We start from the raw sequence: 23138 nt of genomic DNA, 5'->3' as shown, positions 1-23138 counted from the left end.
AGCTGCAGCTGCTGGCCACAGCCACAACCACAGGAATGCCAGATCCAGCCACATCGGCGACCTACGCCACAGCTCACAGCAGTGCCTGATCCTTAACCCACGGAGGGAGGCCAGGAGTCAAACCAGCATCCTCATGGATACTAGTCGAGCTCTTAATGGGAACTTCACGCACCAGTCACTCTTGTAGCACTTATCTCTGTCTGTGTTTGACCTTAACTTGTGTCTCTAGCATCTCCCCTGACGTCTAGAACTATCTGGTGACTGAACGAATTCTCTAACGATCCGTTCAACGTTGTCTACAGGATGAGGTCTAAATCCCTTCCTTTGGCTTTCCAGGCCTGCTTCTTCTGCTAAATTAATCTATCACTGCTCCCAGAACACGCTTCATATACTTCCATCCCTAGGTATTTACTCGTATCACTACCCTGCTAGGAATAACCTAACATCTTCTCCAGTTCCTGAAACCCCACTCACTTTTTTTTTTTTTTTTGGCTTTTTGCCTTTTTTCTAGGGCTGCTTCCGCAGCATATGGAGGTTCCCAGGCTAGGGCTCTAATTGGAGCTGTAGCCACCGGCCTACACCAGAGCCATAGCAACGCGGGATCCGAGCTGCGTCTGCAACCTACACCACAGCTCACGGCAACTCCGGATCCTTAACCCACTGAGCAAGGCCAGGGATCGAACCCGCAACCTCATGGTTCCTAGTCGGGTTCGTTAACCCCTGCGCCACAACGGAAACTCCCCTACTCACTTTTTTTTAAATTAAAGTATAGTTGATTTACAATGTTGTGTCAATTTCTGCTGTACAGCACAGTGACCTGGCCACACACACACACACACACACACACATATATATATATATATATATACACACACACATTTTTTTCCCTCATACCATCTTCCATCATGTTCCATCTCAAGAGATTCAATATTTAGTTCAAATTCAGCTTCCACCAGGAGGGCATTCCGTTGCTGGAGTTCATGAGAACTTCGTATCTGTACCACCTGCTGGGCATTAACTAGCTCACATTAATGCTGCCACTAGATTGAGTCCTGTTTCCTCACCTACAGATGCAGGTTCCTAGGGAGAGAGTCTATGTTTTTGATACTCATTTTTAATTCTATCTTCCCCTTATCAGTTGAGCCATTCATTTATCTAAGAAACTTACTGAGTGAGCATCTATTATAGGCAACACAATATTGTCAGGAAAGATGAATTCAATATAGCTCTTAATTTCAAGGATCTGAAAATGAATAAGAAAGCTTTCATCACGTAACGAATGTCAACACCTAACAATGAGTATTGACTGATTATCATTAAAAGAAGTCATAGGTCTCTATTAATGAAGGATGTAGAGGTATCTTGCATCAGAATCATGGAAGCAAGATTACATTTTTGAGACTTCATACAGGCATGATATCATAAAAAAGTGGAATTTTGGCTAACCCAACAGAGCTATCAAAACAGATTGTATATCTTATAACTGGTGTATAACTAGTTTCTCTACCCAGAAAAGTCAGAAACAATAACAAGTAAGCCCATCGTGACTCAATGGTTAACGAATCCGACTAAGAACCATGAGATTTTGGGTTCAATCCCTGGCCTCGCTCAGTGGTTTAAGGATCTGGCGTTATTGTGAGCTGTGGTATAGGTCAAAGACGTGGCTCAGATCAGCTGTGGCTGTGGCTGTGGTGTAGGCCAGCAGCTGTAGCTCTGATTCAACCCCTAGCCTGAGAACCTCCATATTCCACAAGTGTGGCCCTAAAAAGACAAAAAAAAAAAAAAAAAAAAAAAAAAAAAAAGTAAGGCAAATTATTCAGCAGCCTGTGGATAATTTGACTATAACAACTGCTGAAGAAAGGAGATGCTAGTCAGGGGTCTCGTTGGGGTAGAAGGAAAGCAACTGTTTGGTTCATGTTTGTAGTATCTCAGTTGCGTCCTGGAAACTGGTGACTGCACGTTGTGTGTGCAACTGATGATAACTGGTGCATGACCTCTTTCCTGAAGGCCTGCCTTGCTGATAAAAGAGTGGTACTAACAGCAGAGGAAATAACTTAGAGACACTGTCATCCCCATGGGTTCTTACTTCCACCACTACCTTTCGGACAGAATTATACTGATCCCTAAAAGAAGGAATGATCTGTACCATAATTCCCCTTTAAAGGGAGCATTTCCTGTGAAGATGGGTTATAACTCTGCTTGTATTTCTACAGAAAGCCTTTGTCATCTGCTGATAAAACCCTGCTCTTCAATCATCCCCTCAGTCCCCTTCCCTTCCAAAAGACAGATTATTCTAGAAGAAAGAAATTGCTCCCAAGACTCATTGCTTTGTGAAGTTGCTGTTACCCTAACGCTATATCTCTTCTCTGCTGTTATCTCTAAAGTGTCTTTTTTTTCCTCAGTGGATTCACCCAAACATGTTGCTTCTTGAATTATCCTATGGTACTCCTGGAATTTGGTTTTTCCAAAAATCTAATGTCTGGGTGACTCCCCAGGTGAGTTTCCTTCTCGCTTGTTCTCTGTGGCAACAGAGAATCAATGAAATCTTTGTGTTGACTCCCCATCATTTGTAACCCTTCATCCAGGAACTGACTTTGATCCCCATTCCCAGGGACTTCAGCATGCTGCAGGCATGGCCAAAAACATTGAAAAATAAATAAAGGGGAAAAACAGAAGGGAGATGCCATTGATATTGGAAGAAATTCTACAGACAAAATCATGTGAGGAAAGACAAAGAAAATTAATTCCTTTATGCTCATTGTACAATGAGTTTTAAATGGTCCTAATATAAGTTTGTATAAGAATTTCCTGCTCTTTTTTTTCCTCTCAAAGATCCTATTTCTAGGGAGTTCCTGTCGTGGCACAGTGGTTAACGAATCCAACTAGGAACCACGAGGTTGCGGGTTCGATCCCTGGCCTTGCTTAGTGGGTGAAGGATCCGGCATTGCAATGAGCTGTGGTGTAGGTTGCAGATGCGGCTTGGATCCCAAGTTGCTATGGCTCTGGTGTAGGCCAGTGGCTACAGCTCCGATTAGACCCCTAGCCTGGGAACCTCCATATGCCTGGGGTGCGGCCCTAGATAAGGCAAAAAGACAAAAAAAAAAAAAAAAAAAGATCCTATTTCTAGCATCTTTTTTTTCCCATTTATTCCTATCAATATAAAAGTAGTAAATAAATGCATCTATATATACACAATTTAACTCATTATTTTAAAATTATATATTTATATCTACATCATATGTGACAACTATAAAGAATATGTTTTATCATGGACTTGAGAACAGACTTGCGGTTGCCAAGGGGGAGGGGGAGGGGGAGGGAGTGGGATGGACTGGGAATTGGGGGTTAATAGATGCAACCTCTTGCCTTTGGAATGAGTAAGCAGTGAGATCCTACTGTCTAGCACTGGGAACTCTATGGAGTCACTTGTGATGGAGCATGATGGAGGATAATGTGAGAAAAAGGCTGGGTCACCTTCCTGTACAGTAGAAAATGGACAGAACCCTGTAAACCAAATAAAAAATAAAAATGATTAAAAAAAAAAAAACAAACTCCAGGGCTGAGAGGAAAAAAAAGAATATTTTTAAAGGAACAAGATTAAAATGAAATATGTTTTTAAGGTAATTTTAAGTTTGGGGGGTACTATTTTGTTCATTTTTTTTCTCTATTAATGGTACTAAACAATTTTTAGCTCCCAATTAAAATATTATTAATAGGAGTTCCCGTCGTGGCGCAGTGGTTAACGAATCCGACTAGGAACCATGAGGTTGTGGGTTCGATCCCTGCCCTTGCTCAGTGGGTTAACGATCCGGCGTTGCCGTGAGCTGTGGTGTAGGTTGCAGACGTGGCTCGGATCCTGCGTTGCTGTGGCTCTGGCATAGGCCAGTGGCTACAGCTCCGATCAGACCCCTAGCCTGGGAACCTCCATATGCCGCGGGAGCGGCCCAAGAAATAGCAAAAAGACAAAAAAAATAAAAAAATAAAAAAAAATAAAATGTTATTAATAATGTTTGAATTCTTTTTAAATATCTTTCTAATTGCAGTGTTTAGTCTCTCAAACCACAGATAGATATCCTTAAATGAGATTCATTCTTAACCATCATGACTTTAAGTCCATAAATCAAATAGTCCTCCTGATAATTTTGGATTCCTTTTTGAATTCTTGATTATTTTATTTCTTGTTTAATATCAGATTAAATATTCATTATTTTTATCTCCCAGTTTGGCTGATGAGAGCTTAGATGGGAAGCAGAAGAGTCAGCTTCTGCTTTTGTTGGAATTTTTATTATCTAAATCTGTGATTTCTTTGTAGCCATTTTTTTATGCCTTTTAACCACAAAGTGAAACTTGGTTCAGTAAAGCCAGATAATATAATCTGTCATCTAGTCCACCAGGCAAATACAAATGACAGTGTGTGCCACTGTCGAGCTTCCAGATGCCTTTCCCTCAGGATGCCTCATGGACCTTGTGAGATAGGGCACTTTTGTCATTGGAACCAAGGGCAACAGGTGACAGGACACACAGGTGACACGGACATAGAGAACAGACTTCTGGTGAGTAGATGCAAACTATTCCATTTAGACTGGGCAAACAACAAGGTCCTACTGTGCACACAGGGAACTATATCCAGTCTCCTGGGATTACATGTATAACTGAGTTACGTTGCTGTACAGCAGACATTGGTACAATATTATAAATCAATCATATCTCCATTTTAAAAATCAAAAAAAATTTGGAAGCCCCCTCCACTGTCCCATGAGTGGAGACCTAACTGCTTTCCCCTAATGACGCCCCTTTTCAGCAGGAAGAAGTCAGAGCGGCTGTGGCCCCTTTTCCTCGCAGTTAGAGTCTCCGACTCTAGAAGGGGAGCTTGAGGCAGAATAATGACTCAGGTAGTCAGTGTGGGAGCATGGGCTTCCATGCATTCTTTGATATGACTATTGATGAACATTTGTGGCTTAAGGGTTCCAGGGAGTAACATCCCTACAGGCCTTGTTGACTACAGGGAGTGTACCTACACCCAGATGGACATTAATCTCCAACCCCCTGTGACTCAGTTTATGGGAAGAAAAGGGCAAAGAAACCATAAAACTTACGGGACATTTCCACCCTGAAGACCCTTCTTGGACAAGGACTGATATAGGTAATTGGGCAAGGCCAATGAGAGAAAACCACGTCTTTCCAGACCCCATATGGGAACCCCCCCCCCCATTTTTAAGGGATAAAAAACCTCTATAAGACAATAGAGACCAGGGGCTCTTCTCCCCCTGCCCAGCAGTCCTGGGAGCTATTTGCTTTCTTGTAATAAAGACTTTGCTTGCTTTAAAAAAAAAAAACAAACACAGAGTAGAGACTACAAAGTTTACTGTTTTCTTTAGATGAAATATAAATAAAAATACTAGTTCAATATTTTCTTCCTCTGCTGCCAAGACATTGCCCCACTCACTGGTATGACAAAGGTATGAATATCTCAACCTAGAGCCCTCTGGATAAGAGCAAAGGACTTCCAGGAGCTGTACCCTGATGCATCTTCTGCATAGGGAGGTAGCGACCTCATTCAGCCTAATGATAGGGCATTGTGTCCTGGGAAAGGACAATACTACAGAAACACTATTATACAAGACAGAAGAATGGGGATACCATATTGGTTGGGTAAAAGTGGGGGTTTTCAAAATGTTAAGACCAGGGTTTCAGAGTGTTAAGCTCTGACAGATGATCACTGAAATAAGAACACAGGAGAAAAAAGCAGGAAAAACAGGAGGCAAAAGTCCTGGGGCAAGGGTCTAAGTCATGTGAACACCAAGAATTCAGGCATGTCGTGGCTTGTCTGGAGGCCTCAGGAAAGGTACAGAGACTAGACATGCTGAGGTTGAAGGCTGACCTCCAGAAACAGAGCGGTCCTGGAATCGAGGCCACTCCTTCACCTCCAGGGCTCCTGCGGGGGGGGGCCGCTAAGTGCAGTGTGGGGCACAACACTCTGAAGATCTTCCAGACTGCTCTGTGGGAGCATGAACTCGATGACCAGAGAACTAAGGCACCGTAAGAAAATGGGAAACAGGGTGCCGACGGCGGAAAGAACAATGAGAAACTGAGAACGCACAACAGCTTGGTGTCCCAGAAATAACATATGAAGGAGTTGTCCATCCAGTTCAGTGAGCTGAACAGAAAAGCAGCGAGGGTCATAGCAACATCAGTCACATGGAGAGAGAGACAGAGAGACAGAGAGCCCTGAGTGGGGAGCCCTGAGGAAAGCTGAACACCAGAGACCAACATGAAGCAGCTGGAGAAGGCCACCCTGAAAGGGAGACAGACAAGGACACCCCTCCAAGGAAATGGCTCTAAGAAGCTTGGGATTCTAGTGATCTCTTGATAGGCACCAAACCAGAGATTCCTGTTTTATCACTGCTATTTATCACAATCCTGTTGAACCTCGGGCTGTTGTGACCCATGAAACTAAGTTCCTCTGGCTTTTCTGAAAAGTAGACTAGCAGGGAAATATCATGAATATGTAAGTGTCTCTCTTTTTTGTCCTTTATTTTTTATTTTTATTTTTTTTTTTCAGGTATATGGAGGTTCCCAGGCTAGGGGTCAAATCGGAGCTGTAGCTGCTGGCCACAGCCACGGCCACGCCAGATCCAAGCCGTGTCTGCAACCTAGACCACAGGTCACTGCAATGCCGGATCCTTCACCCACTGAGCAAGGCCAGGGATGGTACCTGCATCCTCATGGATCCTAGTCAGGTTTGTTAACCACTGAGCCGCAAAGAGAACTCCAGCTCTTTCCCTCTTAATTTAAATTTAGGATGGGGACAGATAGCACCTTGAATCCAGCCTACATTTTGGAACCCAGGGGTTAGAAGCATGGACCTTGGGTCTGACAGGTCGAATCATGCTCTAGCCTTGAGAGGGAGGCCAGGATAGTCTCTCTAATCTTCAATTTTCTCAGCAGTAGAATGGAAATTTTAATAGTATATAACTCTTTGAATAATTAGGAACTGTAAGTGATAATCCACTCTCAGTAAACCTACTGTATTAACCCTGTGGAGCCTACAGAAAGCCAGTAATTAAAAGGGGACAGCCCAGATAAGGAGTAATTTTCCAATTATTGCAAAACAGATTCAATGCTGAGTAAGGACAGCCCTGGAAAAGTCACGAAGCCGATGAAATCAGCCAGGAACCTGGGAAGTCTACTGCCCCTTGTCTGCAATATACACAAAAAAAGATCTTTACCCATGAACATCCTTCTTAATCATCTTCAGGGCAGACCCCTAAAGGGCCCTTCCTCTTTTTGACCCTTTAACTAAACTACCCACAAATAAGCTCTAGTACAAGACCGTGCATGCAGCCCAAGGTACACTTGGGGAAGAACTGAATCATCCTACTGCCAGCCCCTGAAAGACTGCCTGCTTGTGTGTTCACACTTGTGCACCTGGGCATACATGTGCTCTTCAGGACTGAACTTCCATGCGTTTTGGGGAGAGGTGAGCATGTTTCAGAGAGCATCGTTAACAGTCTTGTTTTATAACCTGGAATAATCCAGACACTCTTAATCCCCGATGAAGGTAAAAATAGGAGAGAATGGGATTTATAATCTCTACGACAGTCTTAGATTCCCCTGATAAGTCAAAAATTATTAGCTATGATAGTTCACAAGAACAATAGCTATAAACTTTCCAGGAATGGATGCAATACCAGCAAATAGATAAATTCCCTATAATATAGGAATTCAAGAGCTTTCCTGTTGTGGTGCAGCAGAAACAAATCCGACTGGTATCCATGAGGATGCGGGTTTGATCCCTGGTCTCACTCAGCGGGTCAGGGATCCGGCATTGCTGTGAGCTGTGCTGTAGGTCACAGACGAGGCTCAGACCCCGTGTTGCTGTGGCTGTGGCATAAGCCGGCAGCTGTAGCTCCGGCCTGTACTTCTAGCCTGGGAACTTCCATATGCCGAAGGTAGGGCACTAAAAAAAAAAAAAGGCAGTCTAGGAATTCAGTATAGAAATCTGAGCTACTTCCCACTGGAGCTCAGTGTTCCATGGTCCTTACTTTAAACTGAAGTAGGTACAAGGCTGGCTCCCCAAAGTTTCATGTCGCTGTTATTACGATTGAGTCAACATTTGCGTTTTGCTCTGAGTACATTTATTTACTTTCTTAGCCCCCAGTTGGAGTGAACATGACAGTAATATTCTCCCAGAGTGTGCGTGAAAGAAAGAAGAGGGCTTGGCCATTTTTCAGGACTCCAGCCTAAGCCAAGACTGCAGGCTCTTGTCTCCAGATGGATTAGAACGAATATACAAATTTGTATGCACTTTGTTAAAATACATTTGAAAAAGGCCAATGGAAAAACAGTCCAAGTCCCAATAAATTCTTAAAAATATGTATCAGTTCCTATTGTACCAGGAGCTCGTGCTTTTTGCCCTCTGCGTTGCTTGGCGAATTCTCAAACCTGATAAAAATCAAAAGCTGGTGATTCCCAAATGTCCCCCAGGACAAAGATCCAAGTCTCGAAAGAAACCAGAAGACGGCTTTTAGAAAAGTTCTAGTAAAGTAAAAATAATTAAAAGTAGGCAGCTTGGAGAACAAGACAGGTACCAAATTATTTTGCCCAATGTTAGAGAAAGAGACCAAGACAGGACCCAAACATCTGATTAGTGCTTGGTCCACTACTGCAGAGCGTAAACATCTGCTCTTTGTAGAAAACATGAGATGCACCCCTCACATGCAATTTACTGCAATTTACAACAGCTCCTTCCTGCAGTTTACAATAGCTCCCTCCCTCTTTATCATCTCTAAATAAATTATTGACCAAAGCGAGAGGTAGGTAGCTCCATCAAAGTTAAACAGAGAAATGAGATAATTTGAAACCTAAAGGTATCGAATTTATTTTTCTTTCTCTTCTGGCGGCGCCTGCAGCATATGGAAGTACCCCAGCCAGGGATCAAACCCGAGCCGAAGCGGCGAGCTACCCCACAGCTGCAGCAATGCCAGATCCATAACTCACGGTGTCATAGCAGGAACTCCAGATGTGTAGAATTTTTATATTCTGAACATTTTAAAATAAAAATAGGACTCACCACACTTGGATGTCCATGAAACACTGATGCAGGGGATTAATCCTAGAGTAGAGTTTCACCAATAACGTTGTAATGGATACCATTAAAATTCTGACCTCAACAACCAAGTATCCAAGAGAAAGCATGGTTGAATGAAGGCTTTTTGTGAAAATGCAGCGATTCCCTAATTATGCTGGTTATTTCATCTCAACACCTGGGAAATTACCCTGACCTGAACAAATTGGTAAAAGGAGCCAGCAAGGCTGGCCAGGAAGATGGCAGAATTCAGACTTGCAATTGGGCTGCCCCATGTGGACATACCCACAAAGAAACTGGGGCGGCGAGGGGAGATTGAGGCTGGGTGACTGCAGTTGGAGATCTGATTCCCAGAATGGTCCAGGGTATCAGGCTCCCCAACCAGACCAGCCAGGGGAGAAGCAGGAAGAAAAAGATGCTTGGGTCATGGACAAAACGCCATCAGTGGGGTGGAATGAAGCCGCAGACGTAGGAGTGGACAACCCAGAGCTTCTCTGGGAAAGATTCTGCGACGTGCAGAGATGCTGTGAGACCGCAGAGCCAGGGTACGGCCGTCCTCCTCCAGCTGCTTTGTTCAAACAGATTGTGGAAGCATTCCAGATGTGTGGACGGCTGGTTATGCTTTCCTCATAGAACGCTTTGTGTCTTCCTCACTGGAGGGAGTAACAGCATTTGTGAAGACCCCCTCAGAGAGAGGGAGGAAGGCCAGGATGTTTTAACACTTGGTACCCCACGTCTTATACGGGATCCTATGCTGTCTGCATCTTGTGAGCCATCCAAACGGTCTCCTTTGATGTCCGTCTGGCACTGCAACACATTTGAGAGAGACAGAAAACACTCTGAATGTTGGGTCTGAAGACACAAGTGTCCAAGAGAGGCCATGGTGTCAACCTTACCTCATTCACAGGGTCCTTTCCTAAATGCACAGGGGAACTATCAAAGGACAAAAGGTTAAGTAGCTTTTGGTGGAGGGGAGCGGGGTCCCTGAAAGAGAAAGAAACTGGCTGGTGTGAAAAGAAGAAAGCAATAACATCAGCTTTGCCTTTCGGAATGTGCCCTTCAGCCAGCACAAGTGTGCGTGTCCTTTTCCAGGACTTGCCTGAAAGATGACAACTGGAAATGTGAGGACAGCAATCACCAATCACGGCCCTGCGATGCTATGCTATCTCCTTCGTTCAGTGTGGGTCTCACCAGGGTGTCCGCGCTGCCATGCTGAATGCTTAGAGTCTGCTTGGCAAGTCACTGACTTTCCCGGCATTTTACAGCAAAGCAGAGTCTTGCATTCTCTTTTCTAGGCAACAAAGCATCGCGGTTCTGCTGGCCTTATGGAGCTTACCATTTACATAGGCATATGAATATGCAAACACATTAAATAAAATATTACAGGTCTTGGAGTTCCTGCTGTGGTGCAGCAGGTTAAGGCTCAGGTGTTGTCACTGCAGTGGCTTGGGTCACTGCTGTGTCGAAGCAGGTTTGATCCCTGGGCTGGGAACTTCCACATGCTATGGGAGAGGCCAAATAAAAAGAAAAAAAAGAAAAGAAAAAAAGAAGTCATTGGTAAACTGGACTTGATTAAAATTAACAACAGAATATCACAGGTGTTATTATAGAGAACTACAGCCTTTTAACCTTGATCTCTATTTTGAACTCCAGACTTCTATATCCAACCTCCTACTTGAGATTTGCACTGAGGCATTTAGTGTGCAGCTCAAATTGAATACACCCCCAAATTGAGCTTCTCATTCCCCCAACCCTCCAAATCTGCCTCTGCCTGCTGGATTTCACTTGAGAGGAAAGCAACTTCAACCTCCCAGTTGCTCAACCCAAAACCTTGAAGTCATTTTTACCTTCCTCTTTCTTCCCCCTACCTCTCTCACAGTTAAGCTTCCAATATACGTGTTGGCTCTACTTTCAGAATATGTCCTAAAATTAAGCATCTCTCGACCCCTCCACGACAGGCACCCAGGTAGACGTCACCGTCATCTTTTTCTGGGTTACGACAAGACCCTCCTGGCTGACTGTTTTGTTTCTACCCCATCTGAGTTACAGACCACTCTCAGCACTGAGCCAAATGATCCTTTTAACATGTTAGGTCAGATCACGTTAGGGTTCCACTAAACCCCCCAAATAGCTCTCCATCACTGCCTCAGTTAAATCCAAGTTTCTTCTAAGTTTCCTAGATCTCTGGTGTCACTGCCTATGATTCTCTACAACAGCCACGTTTTCCCACCACACATCAACCTTACGATTCCTTGAAGGTGTCCAGTGCGTAGTTACCTCTGAACTTTTGAAATTGTTGGCTCCCTGCCCAGCATGTATTCTCTGGGTTACTCACACGACGTGCTCCTTTTCATCATTCAGATCTCCTAAGGTCACCTTAAGAATGAGACTTACCCCTGACCATCCTAAAATGGCATCCTCTCCCAGGAATCCACAGCCTCCTTAACTTGCTTCATGTTATGCCCTAGCCTTGTTCATAAACTCGCACACTGCATGTTTACCTGTTTTGATGTATTGCCGTTGTCTCTCTACTTTATTGCAAACTTCAAGAGAGTAGGGACTACGCCTGATTTCGTTCAGTACTGTATCTTCAATGATAGACTAGTGTGTGATACAGAGTAGGAGTTTATAAATATTTACTGAGGGAACACATGTTAAAGAGTGACACATATTGGACACGGTTTTCAGGTAAGTTAGGAAGAGATACATAGAGAGGTTGATATTTGTGTTGTGCCTTGAAAAAGAAGTACTTGTCATCAGGTGAACAAGGTCAAGAAGGACAGGCTGAGCAGAGCAATCAACATGCACAGAGGCAGGGACCCTGAACTCGCTTAGCCGGTTCTCTGAGTGTTAACCAAGCATACTGTGAAAAGGGAAGAAGAGAGGCTCAAAAGAGCTAGACCTTCGAGAACCTTCCATGTCCTTCTCAGGACTTTGGACTTAGACCTGTGGATAAGGAAGGTACAGCAAAGGGTTGAGATACGCAGTTGTGTCATGTGCTCAGTTTTGCATTTTTGCGCTGCAATAGTGTGTAGGATGGACGGGTGAGCATGAGACTGAAGTAGGAAATGATGTGAGCCAACTGCTGTAAATATCAAGTTATAAGGCCACGGTAGTGAGCAGAATTAAAAACGAAATATTAAAGAGGGAGAAGTGGTTGGGAATAAGCACTGAAGCTGAGAGGAAAGGAATACACCAGAATGTCCCTAGAAATCTGGCCTCGTTAACTGGATAGGTAGTATGTCATATGTCAGGACTTAGAAGGCATTAACAAGAAGCATTTTGAGAGACGATATGAAAGGTTAATATACCAATCAGGACCCTTAAAGAAAACATAGCAAACTCTAATGAGTAATTAACAGAATTGAGTTGAAAGCCTAATTACACAGGTTGTGTGTAGGATTTAGGGGCACTAACAAGAGGTAGTAAATCACCTCAGAGCAAGAGCAGGGGATGTTACCACCATGAGACCTTGAGAGAGACAGGGAGTAGTGACTGGAAGCCACAGGTCTCCTAATAGAAACTAGATCCTTGAGTAGAGCAATGCAACCTACCTCCAGGATAGAAGCTAGGGGGGAAAATACCCAGTCTTCGCTCTCCCTTCTTGCCCTCAGGAGTCCTGCTAAGACCTGCTATAGCCCAGACTCAACAAGAAGGCAGAAGGTGAGCCTATTAATATGTCCATAAAGTAAGCCTCTCTGGGCACAGAGTAAGATGGGGAAGGATGGAGCGTGGGTTCAATGAGCAAAATAAAATATTCAGTCCTCTTCTTCAGCCCCTTGGCATCTGCTCTTGTCTTTGTGTGAAAAAATATTGAGATTCCCATACAAGAGACACACATAATTCTAGCAGCTGTGTATCCTCTTAGGATAAATAGTCACAATCCATTGGAAATTTACATTAGTCACTGTTGATTCTCTTCTTGGCTGTAAGACAGCAGCTGGGGCAGTGGGTGGTGAGGGGGAATCAATTAATACAAAACGCTGTGCTACATTTGTAGCTGATCATGAGACCAAACTGACAAACATACCTGCCATCCAGTTTCCTTTCCATGCAACCGAGTCTGGCAGGGTTCTCTGTAAGGATGCAACTAAACCTCCATTCTCTGTGGGATATGAGTCCTTATTCATCCTGTTTATTGTGTTGCCGCAGTTTCCTTTTTGCCAGAACTAGTGGCAAGAGAAGGGTACTCAGAGGTATTCTGGTGTGAATCCATTAAGTTCCAAGCATCGTCCTTCGAGCCCTCATTGCGTAGTAATTAATGCAGGGCGATGGGGGAGAGAGGCTAGCTGAGAGCCACAGGGTGAGGGACCTTGACTCCCTGATTACTGAAGTCTCTGAAACAGAAACTGGACATTGATGTGGGATACTGACTTCTATACACTCATTCTAAAAGTTTGTCCACCTACGACTTCCTCCAGAACTTCTTGCATGAAGTACTTCAACTGTCCAAGTCCCTGTCCTGCGAATCGACCCATCAGCTGCCTCCCATGAGTGAATACCCGACCATGCCTCCTGCCGCAAGAACAGGACACCTATGTGTGGGGGATGAAGTTAGGCCCTCTGGGGGGCTTTCCTTTCAAAACTTTCATTCAGGGACAGCCCCCTGCCCCACTGGACTGTAATAGCGATGCTATACAGATAACATCTGTAAAACAGGCTCAAGGGATTTTCTCATGCCTTGGCCGGTCATAAGAAATTTCCATGTGCTGGAGTTCCCGCTGTGGCTCAGCGGGTTAAGAACCCGACTAGTATCCATGAGGATGCAGGTTTGATTCCTGGCCTCCTGGCCTCACTTGATGGGTTAAGGATCTGGCCTTGCCTGGAGCTGCTGTGTAGGTCGCAGACACAGCTCGTATCTGGTATTGTGTGGCTGTGGTGTAGGCTGGCAGCTGCAGCTCCAATTGGACCCCTAGCCTGGGAATGTCCATATGCCATAGGTGCAGCCCTAAAAAAAAAAAGAAAACAAACAAACAAAAAGAAATTTCTGTGTGCCTATATTATGGGTCCAGGCAGAAGTTACAGAGCAGTAGGGGAGGTACCACAAAAATCTGAGATGCTGGCGCTACGATGCCCTAGTCCTTTCTGGATCTGTTCAGGTCCAGTTGTGTCTATTCCATCCCATACGATGGAAATGGAAAGTTACGATGCAGTGCATCAGGTAGTACCCAGTTCATTAAGAGAGTTGCATAGTTACTTCATCTCCCACCGTCAGGCATGACCTGGAGCTGCTTTCCAAACAGAGAATTGTTGGCAGAAGAAGACATGCACTCACTTTAGAACCTAGAATTTGTTCTATGAATCTCCTCTCGGGGTTTTCCAGAGACTTCTAAGAACCACAGATATTTCTCATACTATTGATCTTGATTTTTAAACTTTCTTCTCTCTTAATGTACATATTTCTGGCGTTGTATTCCTTCCAATAATTGCTTTAGCTGGATTACCATACATTTTTGGTTGTATGTTTGTTACTATTTTTTCAACACATGCTATAGTTTCATTTTGATCTTTCCTTTGACCCATAGATGGTTTAGAAGGATATGTTTAATTTCCATACAGTTGGACTTTTCTGTGTATCCTTTTGTTACTGATCTCTAGCTTAGGGTGTCTTTTGATTGATTTTTGCATAGTACATCTTTTTCTATCCTTTTATTTTCAAACTTTACGCTTTTGCGAGCATTATGTAATTTTGCTTTGTTTATTGAGCCTAACAATATTTAGTTCACTTATATTTTACTTAATTATGGATAGGCTTGAGTTTATATTGAGTGTCTTTTAATTTGTTTTCCATTTGGCCTATTTATGGTTCTCCCTTTTTCTTCTTATTTCTTGTGAGATAATCAATTTTTATTATTAAATTTTTTCTTCTATTAGCTTGGTAGTTTTAAATTACTTTGTTATTCTCTTTGTGATTATAGTAGGCATCCTTGACTTGTTACAGTAGTAGTATAAATCACTATTTTTACCACTGTCCTGACATTGCTAGATACTTCTACTTACTCACAGTCACTGCTGCATTATCGTTGCCATACATTTTAAGTTCTGCATATAATTTGCACTCCATCGGGTGCTAAAATTATTGATTTATACAGTCAGCATTTCTTTCCATTTCCATGTATTTTCCTACTATATTACTCTTTATTTCTACAAACGTTTCCATAATCCTATCTGGAATCCCTTTTTTTATGTCTGAAGGATAGGGCTCAATGTGCCTTAGTTTTTCCTTCAATGTGGCTTTTTTCTTTTTTTTTTTTTTTTTTTTTTTTTGGCTGTGTGCCCTTGGTATGCATAAATCCCCTGCCCAGGGATTGAACCTGAACCACAGCAGCAACTTGAGCCATAGCAGTGACAATGCCAGATCCTTAACCCACTCAGCCACCAGGGAACACTCAATGTAGGTTGTTTTTTTACTAACTCTCTAACTCTATCTTCATCTGAAATCATGTATTTCACTTTCATTTCTGAAGGAAGTTTGTTTTCTGGATATAAATTCTATGTTATTACTGGATATAAATTGGCTATTGTTTTTTTTTTCAAACTTTGAGGAAAATATTATTTAATTGCTTTCTGATTTTCTTCATTTCTGTTGAGATATAGCTCTCAGTGTTACTATTGTTCCTGTACAGGTAATAGGCTTGTTTTTCCTCTAGCTGATTTTAAGATTTTGATGTTAAGCAATTTGATTATAATTTGCCTAGTTAAAGTTCTCTTTGTGTTTACCCTGTTTAAAATTTGTTGTTTTTCAGTTTTAAAACGTCCACCAAATTCCTTTTTGCAGATTTTATTTATCTATTAAAATTATCCATACTTTTGTTGACTTTGTCCTTCCTGTTTTATTTTCCTTAGCATAATAATCATAGCTTTATTAAGGCCTTGGCCTGCTAACTCTAATATATTGATCATCTATGGGTCTGCATCTATTGTTCTATTTTTCTATTGTTTATCAGTCAATAGTATGTCTTTGCATGATTGGTCATTTTTCATTTTTTTCCAGGTATTATATATTAAAGAACTCCAGCCACTCTAGAAGATGTTGTCTTATGACAGAGAGTGCGACCCTTTTCCTTTGTTAAGCAGACAAAGTGAGGCTCTGATCACCTCAGTTCAGTCAGAAATTGAGCTGGGTCATTGCTGGGTTGCATGCAGTGAGATTCATCTCCTCTCTGACTTACCTCTGCTCCTAGGACATGGACCTCTGATTGTTTGACTAAAAGTCTAAAGAATCCATCTCCATAGTACTGAAAGGTGAAGAGATCTCAATCTCCCGTGCATGGGTTCCAGCCTCATGTCCCATGTGTCTTCACAATACGACAGATATTTTGAGGGACCCAGTATAGGGAGGTCAGTTGCTATCCCATCATTCTTTGGTTCCCAGGCACAGAAGACTCTGAGAAACTTTACTCTGCCTTTAAGAATATTCCATCGTAGTTCGCCAGTCTTCCACCAAGCACCAGAATCCACGAAGTGTCTCATGGGGAAATCCAGTGGTGCATGTATGTGCCTGTGAGTCTCTGTCCTGCCACATCAACTCTGTAGGACCGTGGCAATCTTGCTGATTTTCTCTTCTTTTTTGACCATGCCCAGAGTATGCAGAAGTTCCCAGGCCAGGGATCAAATCTGTGCCACAGCAGTGACAATGCCAAATCCTTAACCCACTGAGCCACAGGGGAATATCCCAGTTTTGCTGATTTCTTTCCCCCGATAGACTCTCTTTGCCTGGGTAAGTCTAATTCTTAACCTATGCCCATAATTAACAAAGGCCCCTAAGGTTAAAAAAAAAAAAAGGCTAGATATCATTAATGTCCCTCAAAAACATTTTCCTCTTACTGGGAATCCATTCATCCAGTCCTCCTAGACTCCATAGTTCCCTGGTATCTTTAAAAATAGATTGTTTTTATAATTTATCTAGATTTTTGTTGCAGTGAAAGCACTAGCCTGTATCCAACCTGAAAGCAGAAATCCTACTCATTTAATTGTATAAAATCTCTTCATGATTTAGTTTGGAACCACTAAAAGGAAATTTTGTCACTGCTATTATATCTGATTCATTATTTGTCACACATTTTCAATAGGCATTAAACCAGGACATCTGAATACTGCAATCAAAATCCAACATTATAGTTATTAAACCATTATGGAACTCCTGCATCAATAGACAAATCAATAGACCATAATAGAAAGTCTAGAAATAAACCCAAAGAGATATCTACTTTAGTATGTGATAAAATAAGCATTTTAACTTTGTGAGGAAAAAAAAGTACAGGCTATTAAGTTTTGTTTTTGAAACCATTAGAGATATTTAGAAAAAAGTAAAGTTTTTTCCCTACCTTTTAACTTATATCAAAATTAATTCCAGGATTTCCCACAGTGGATTAGCAGAAAAGAATCTGACTTATGAGGACAAAAGTTCAATCCCTGGGCTAGCTCAGTGGGTTAAGGATCCGGCATTGCCGTGAGCTGTGGTATAGGTTGCAGACATAGCTCAAATCTGGCATTACTGTGGCTTTGGTGTAGACCAGCAGCTATAGCTCTAATTCGACCCATAACCTGGGAACCTCCATATGCTGCAGGTGCAGCCCTAAAAAAAAAAAAAAGAAAGAAAGAAAAAGAAAAAGAAAAGAAAAGAAAAAAATTTTCAGACATTAAAAATTTAAACATAAAAATAAAAGAAAAATAAACTATAAAATACTAAAAGAAAACAGGAGACTTAAAATACCCTTAAAGTCCCAAGTATACATCAAAGTCCATATTGAATTAGAAACCATAGAAGAAAATACTAACAAACTTGAAAAGTTTTGCCTAATAAAATGATGATAAACCAAGTCTCAAAATGCACTAGATTAAGAAAAAGTATTCATAACTTATATAAAGCAAAAGGCTAATTCTCCTGATATATTATTATTATTATTATTATTATTATTATTATTATTATTTTGTCTTTTTGCTATTTCTTGGGCTGCTCCCGTGGCATATGGAGGTTCCCAGGCTAGGGGTCGAATCAGAGCTGTAGCCACCGGCCTGCGCCAGAGCCACAGCAACGCTGGATCTGAGCCGCGTCTGCAACCTACACCACAGCTCATGGCAATGCCGGATCCTTAACCCACTGAGCAAGGGCAGGGACCGAACCCGCAACCTCATGGTTCCTAGTTGGATTCGTTAACCACTGCACCACGACGGGAACTCCTGATATATTATTAAAAACGCCCGTCATTTAATACGACAAAGACCAAAAATCAAGTGGAACAATGGACAAAAGATATAAATAATCAGTGACTGCAGATTCTTAAACATATGAAAAGATGCTTATCTTTACTTGCAGTAGAAAGAATGCAGACATAGGAGTTCCTGTCATGGCTCAGCAGAAACAAATCTGACTAGCATCCATGAGGATGCATTTTCAATCCCTGGGTTTGTTCAGTGGATTAAGGATCTGGCATTATTGTGAGCTGTGGTATAGGTCATAGACATGGCTCAGATCCCATGTTGCTCCAGCTGTGGTGTAGGCCAGCAGCTGCAGCTCCAATTCAACCCCTGGCCTGGGAACTTCCATATGCCACAGGTGTAGCTCTAAAGCAAAAAAAAAAAAAAAAAAAAAAAAAAAAAGGAAAAAAAGAAAATATCATTAATATCACTGTGCTACTGGGATCCTTGATGTTCTGAGGGAGCTTATAGATGAAGTCAGAAAAGACTAAGTGAGCATCCATAATAAAAAGTAATACACTTAATGAGAAGGCTGGATACTACAGTAATATCAGGAAAAGTATTCCAGAAGAAATGATATTTAAGTTGATCCTGAAAAGGGGGGATTAGTTGAATACACAGTTTTTTCCCCCCATCCTCCTTTGCCTTGCTGTGTGTCAGAGAGATTCACGTTTCTCTGGACTCTTCTCCTGTCAGTTCAAGTAAATGCAGCCAGTGAGAAGTACAGAGGGAGACCAGATGGTGAGGGAAGGAAAAAAGCTCAATGTTTGCCCTCTCCTTCCTTTTCCTTTCTGTAGGGTCCCAAGCGAGAGCTGCATCTCCTCCATGACTCTAGATCTCTTGATATTTCCTCTCTCCATGGCCCCAGCTCTGTTCTTATTTTAGCATCTACCTGGTTTCTGGGATCAGAGAGTACCATCTCCTTGGATCCTCCTTGGATCCTTCCAATTACCTTAAAGGTGGTAATTGTTCCTTAGTCTTGGCTGTCTCTCAGGTGTGTCACCTCCTCCGCTTGCTCCCCCAATTCTTCCGTCATGTAAGTGATGAATTGCCCGTATTAAACTTCTTTCTGTTTGAAACTACAGTGGATTTCATTTTCTTGAGTGGACCTTGACTGATAGATGGGAAAAGGAAGGATGATGCTCCAGAAAGGGAGGATAGCGTGTCCTAAAAGTAAGCCTTGCTTGAGGAAAGGGGAAAAAAGAACTATGATAGAGGGAGGGGAGAGAAAAGGGAAGTGGGAGAATTCAAAATCATGTGTTTTCAGGTGAGAAGATCCATTGAAGAGACTTTCTCAGGAGTACCACTCCAGCGGGGAGACCTGAAGGCAGGATCTGGTCAGCAGACGGCAGAAGTCACTTAGGTAAATAAGCATAGCTTGAATGGAAATGTTGACCGTGGAGATAGAGAGAGAATGGACTTGAAAGATATTTAGGAATAAGAATGAGCAGAATTTGCTGGATAATTGGATAGATGGAGAGAGAAAAGAGTGAAAGCCTCTTCCTTTTCCCTCCATTATCTTCTTGCTTGACTTCAAAGAGGGTGTTATAGAATAGACATTTTTTCACTGCTCTCATTTGCAGATTCTCCATAGAGTTAATTTTTTTTCTTTTTGGTCTTTTTGCCTTTTTAGGGCTGCACCCATGGCATAGGGAGGTTCCCAGGCTAGGGGTCTAATCGGAGCTGTAGCAGCTGGTCTACACCACAGCCAGAGCAACACCAGATCTAAGCTGCATCTGTGATCTACACCACAGCTCATGGCAGTGCCGGATACTTAACCCACTGAGCAAGGCCAGAAATCGAACCCGAAACCACATGGTTCCTAGTTGGATTCATTTCCACTGTGCCACGACAGGAACTTCCATCCATGGAGTTATTTGAAACATTGCCCTAATGAGACAAGTGAAACCTTGGGGTATTTCCACATGTGTTTTCAAGTCTTTGATACCTGGGCTCATGAGAGAGATTGTCATACTTACACACATTGGACACCTGAAGTAAATTAGTGCTTCTGTGCCAGAGACAAATGACATCTCTGTCTGGCGCATGGGTTTATGGAGGTGGGTTATACAAAGGGATCCTTGTACTGTCCAGACGTATCCATAATAAGGAAAATGCCAAAGAGGCTACCACAAAGTTTAATTTAAAAGAAATTTGTTGCTGTGTGTTCAAACCAGTCTCTACTCATTAGCTGAAGTTATTCTGAGAAATTGGAGTAAAATGTAAAAAAACCCCAAAAACAAAAAACAGAAGTAGATAAGAGTGATTCACAGCCCAGTTAAGAAAGGAAGGAAAGGGGGCACTCAAAAGAGAATAGACTATAAATCTTCATCAAGCTTCTCAAGTTTGAAAGGTGAAGGTCTGTTATCTACAATTTGTCTGCATTTCATGATGAACTGTCGGAAAGAAGTAGTTTGGAAAAGTGAAGAAAAGATGAAGAGGTGTGGTCAGAAACCACCGAAACCCTGATTTTCCACTCTAAGTCTGCTAGATTCGTCACCCTCCTGAAGATGCTGAGCGTCTAGTCCCTTTTCTGCCATGACAGCACAGTTGGGCATTCGAGAACACAACTCTGGAGTCAAGCCGCCTGAGTTCAAACCCTGACTGCACAGTCTGGGGGTAGTTTCAAATGACTTCTTCTCTTCCTATTAATGGGGCAACTTCCTTAACCTCTCTGTGCCTCAGTATCTTCATCTATAAAGTATCAACAATAAGATTAGAGGATAATCCCATTTCCAAGAGCATCAGAATAAGAATAATAGGAATAAGAACAGAATAATGGGAATAAATTTAATCAAGGAGGCAAAGACTTGTACATTGAAAACGACAAAGTGTAACTTAAAGACACTGAAGGCAAAATAAATGGAAGACACCCTGTGTTCATGGCTTGGAAGACGGTATTGACAAGATGCCAGCACTACCTGAAGTGACCTGTGGACTCAGTGTAATTCCTGTCAAACTCCCAGTGATCTTTTTTTTTTTTTTTCCAGAAATAGGAAAATCCATCCTAAGATCATGCGGAATCTCAGGGAACCCCCAAATACCTAACACAGTCTTGAAAAAAAGAAGAACAAAAACGGATATCACATACGTCCTGATTTCAAAACTTAACTCTAAAGATATAGTCCTCAAAACAGTGTGGTAGTGGCATAAAGACACATTTAGAGCAATGCAACTGAATAGAAAGCCTGGAAATAAACCCTGGGATATAGGGTCAAATGATTTTTGACATGAGTGCCAAGACCTTTCATTGGGAAAGACAGTGTCTTCAACAATTGAGGTTGGGAAAATGAGATATCCACATGCAAGAAAATGAAGTTGGCCCCTTATCTTATACCATACACAAAAATTAACTCCAAATAGATCAGATACCTACATGTAAGAGCTAAAACTGTTAGAAGAATAGCAAGATTAAATGCATCTGAAGCTCTTAGAGCCAAGCCTAGAACTGAGCAAATGGCACCAGCTCTGCCAAAGCCCATACATAGACAGTTCCATGGTGCAAAGAGTGTCCTGCTCAGTTTATGGAGCAGGGCAACAGAAAGAAGGGCTATGGGAAGCAAAACCAAGTAATTGGGGCAGGGGGCGTGGTGACGTCTGAAAACCCAGAGACCTCTAAAAGCACAGGTTCTAAGAATTGAATTAAATCTTATCATTCATGCTGCTAATGGTGGGAAGCCCCTCTGAACACAGGAAGAAATTCCAGTGAAGCAAAGGTCGCTTCCCTACGAGCCAATCCACTCTCTTTTAAACCCTAGTCCTTTGTTTGTGTTACTTTAGAGTTATCTGCCCCTTTACAGCATCTACTACTTAGTATAGTTCCACTATCTCTTAAAGCAGCTTTATTGGATATTTGAAGGTATTTATCAGGAATCTTTTAAGGGATGTTTCCCTAGTCACAGCCAAAAGGAGGTGGACTCAGCTAAACGCAGGTCAGGACTATGTGACAAAGCTGCTAATAAAAAAAAGTGCTACACCAAGAGCCTACTTTATTGAAGGTACAAGGGAAATAACTGTCTTTCTGCACTTTGCATATTCCAGAATACACCTGGAGCATTGAGTGAGTAAGTGATTGCCTAATAAATAAATGAATGCATGAAGGATACCTAGCATGAAGGGTCTAGAACAACACCAAAATAATCATTTACATTCTAAGGGCAGAGAAAAACAAATTTGAAGTAAGACAGGTCTTAATATCTTTGTTTAGATGTACAAAGGATATTGTTGAGAAGAAGATGTATTTCATTCCTGAACTTAAAAATTCAACTCTATTTATAAAGGATATGAAATGACCTAGGAGAAAGCTTGATCTTATGTGTTGTTTTAGAGGTGAGAACTAAGACAAATCTGTAGAAGTTAGAATAATACAGACAGAGGCACAAATTAAGGAAGGTCTACTTTATTTTTTCTTTTTATAGCCGCACCTGCAACATATGGAAGTCCCCAGGCTAGGGGCCTAATCGGAGTGGTCGCAGCTGGCCAATGCCAGAGCCATAACAATGCAGGATCCGAGCCGCATCTGCAAACTACGCTGCAGCTTACGGTAATGCTGGATCCTTAACCCCCTGAGCGAGGCCAGGGATTGAACCCACATCTTCTTGGAGACTATGTCAGATTCTTAACCCATTGCATCACAATGGGAACTCCAAAGAAAATCTATTTTAAAATTAGAATCAATAAAGAAAAACTTTTCCCAGAGAGCTGGGCTCTCCATTTTTCACAGGGCCTACAGCTCTGTTCTCTAAGGAGGCCCGTGTCAGGTGAAACCATCCAGAGGGTGTCCAGTACTGAGATGCTGTGATATCCACCATCTCTCCAGGCAGTTTCTTCAGCTTCGCCAGTAACATGA

At 42.2% G+C, this 23138-nt stretch overlaps 1 long non-coding RNA gene across 1 annotated transcript in view; it reads right to left on the bottom strand.

Moving 5' to 3' along the window:
• Nucleotides 1-524: 524 nt before the first annotated feature.
• LOC146401174 (uncharacterized) overlaps nt 525-23138 on the bottom strand; it is a 1049691-nt gene continuing 1027077 nt past the window's right edge. Inside the window, exon 2 of the long non-coding RNA XR_014809631.1 lies at nt 525-660. This is a non-coding gene — a long non-coding RNA (uncharacterized LOC146401174). The remainder of the gene's footprint in view (nt 661-23138) is intronic.

Source organism: Sus scrofa, chromosome 7, assembly GCF_054392235.1.
Source record: "Sus scrofa isolate SSC_HxYL_T2T_F1_AM1 chromosome 7, Sscrofa_HxYL_maternal_Yorkshire_Landrace_v2.0, whole genome shotgun sequence".
In the NCBI taxonomy this organism is placed as follows: domain Eukaryota; kingdom Metazoa; phylum Chordata; class Mammalia; order Artiodactyla; family Suidae; genus Sus; species Sus scrofa.
Note: the sequence above shows the minus strand (reverse complement) of the source record. Positions and strands in the feature narration are given on the sequence as shown.